This window comes from Babylonia areolata, chromosome 10, assembly GCF_041734735.1.
Source record: "Babylonia areolata isolate BAREFJ2019XMU chromosome 10, ASM4173473v1, whole genome shotgun sequence".
NCBI classification, from domain to species: domain Eukaryota; kingdom Metazoa; phylum Mollusca; class Gastropoda; order Neogastropoda; family Buccinidae; genus Babylonia; species Babylonia areolata.
Window position 1 is genome coordinate 40,762,027 of NC_134885.1, and position 2,500 is coordinate 40,764,526.

General features: G+C 48.6%; 1 protein-coding gene across 1 annotated transcript in view; it reads right to left on the minus strand.

Annotated features, from left to right (window-relative positions):
• LOC143286361 (MAM and LDL-receptor class A domain-containing protein 1-like) overlaps positions 1 to 2,500 on the minus strand; it is a 78,180-nt gene that overhangs the window by 62,411 nt on the left and 13,269 nt on the right. The window lies entirely within an intron of this gene.

A 2,500-nucleotide genomic window follows, 5' to 3' on the forward strand; every position in this document is an offset into this window, starting at 1 on the left:
GACAGGAACTATGTACAGGTGTGCACAGGAACTATGTACAGGTGTGCACAGTGACAGGAACTATGTACAGGTGTGCACAGTGACAGGAACTATGTACAGGTGTACACAGTGACAGGAACTATGTACAGGTGTGCACAGTGACAGGAACTATGTACAGGTGTGCACAGTGACAGGAACTATGTACAGGTGTACACAGTGACAGGAACTATGTACAGGTGTACACAGTGACAGGAACTAGGTACAGGTGTGCACAGTGACAGGAACTAGGTACAGGTGTTCACAGGAACTATATACAGGTGTACACAGTGACAGGAACTATCTACAGGTGTACACAGGAACTACGTACATGTGTACACAGTGACAAGAACTCTGTACAGGTGTGCACAGTGACAAGAACTCTGTACAGGTGTGCACAGTGACAGGAACTGTGTACAGGTGTACACAGGAATTAAGTACAGGTGTGCACAGAGACAGGAACTAAGTACAGGTGTACACAGTGACAGGAACTCTGTTCAGGTGTACACGGTGACGGGAACTCTGTACAGGTGTGCACAGTGACGGGAACTCTGTTCAGGTGTACACGGTGACAGGAACTATGTACAGGTGTGCACAGTGACAGGAACTATGTACATGTGTGCACAGTGACAGGAACACTATATGTACGGGTGTATACTGTGACAGGAACTCTGTACAGGTGTGCACAGTGACAAAAACTCTGTACAGGTGTGCACAGTGACAGGAACTATGTACATGTGTGCACAGTGACAGGAACTATGTACATGTGTGCACAGTGACAGGAACTCTATATGTACGGGTGTATACAGTGACATGCACTCTACCTGTACAACCATACAGGTGTACACAGTGACCTTAGCTCTACCTGTACATCCCTACAGGTGTACACAGTGACCTTAACTCTACCTGTACAGCCCTACAGGTGTGCACAGTGACCTCAACTCTACCTGTATAGCGCTACAGGTGTACACAGTGACCTTAACTCTACCTGTACAGCCTTACAGGTGTGCACAGTGACCTTAACTCTACCTGTACAGCCCTACAGGTGTACACAGTGACCTCAACTCTACCTGTACAGCCCTACAGGTGTACACAGTGACCTCAACTCTACCTGTACAGCCCTGCAGGTGTACACAGTGACTTCAATTCTACCAATTCTACCTGTACAAACCTACAGGTGTACACAGTGACCTTAACTCTACCTGTACAGCCCTACAGGTGTACACAGTGACTTCAATTCTACCAATTCTACCTGTACAAACCTACAGGTGTACACAGTGACCTTTACGCTACATGTACAGCCCTGCAGGTGTGTACAGTGACCTTTACTCTACCTGTACAGCCCTACAGGTGTTCACAGTGACCTTAACTCTACCTGTACAGCCCTACAGGTGTACACAGTGACCTCAACTCTACCTGTATAGCCGTACAGGTGTTCACAGTGACTTTAACTCTACCTGTACAGCCCTACAGGTGTACACAGTGACCTCAACTCTACCTGTATAGCCGTACAGGTGTTCACAGTGACTTTAACTCTACCTGTACAGCCCTACAGGTGTTCACAGTGACCTTTACTCTACCTGCACAGCCTTACAGGTGTACACAGTGACCTCAACTCTACCTGCACAGCCCTACAGGTGTACACAGTGACCTCAACTCTACCTGTACAGGTGTACACAGTGACCTCAACTCTACCTGTACAGCCCTGGAGGTGTATACAGTGACCTCAACTCTACCTGCACAGCCCTACAGGTGTACACAGTGACCTTAACTCTACCTGTACAGGTGTACACAGTGACCTCAACTCTACCTGTACAGCCCTACAGGTGTACACAGTGACCTCAACCCTACCTGTACAGGTGTACACAGTGACCTCAACTCTACCTGTACAGGTGTACACAGTGACCTCAACCCTACCTGTACAGCCCTACAGGTGTACACAGTGACCTCAACTCTACCTGTACAGGTGTACACAGTGACCTCAACCCTACCTGTACAGCCCTACAGGTGTACACAGTGACCTCAACTCTACCTGTACAGGTGTACACAGTGACCTGAACCCTACCTGTACAGGTGTACACAGTGACCTCAACTCTACCTGTACAGGTGTACACAGTGACCTCAACCCTACATGTACAGCCCTGGAGGTGTACACAGTGACCTCAACTCTACCTGTACAGGTGTACACAGTGACCTCAACTCTACCTGTACAGGTGTACACAGTGACCTCAACCCTACATGTACAGCCCTGGAGGTGTACACAGTGACCTCAACTCTACCTGTACAGGTGTACACAGTGACCTTAACTCTACCTGTACAGCCCTACAGGTGTACACAGTGACCTCAACTCTACCTGTACAGGTGTACACAGTGACCTCAACCCTACCTGTACAGCCCTACAGGTGTACACAGTGACCTCAACTCTACCTGTACAGCCCTACAGGTGTACACAGTGACCTCAACTCTACCTGTACAGGTGTACACA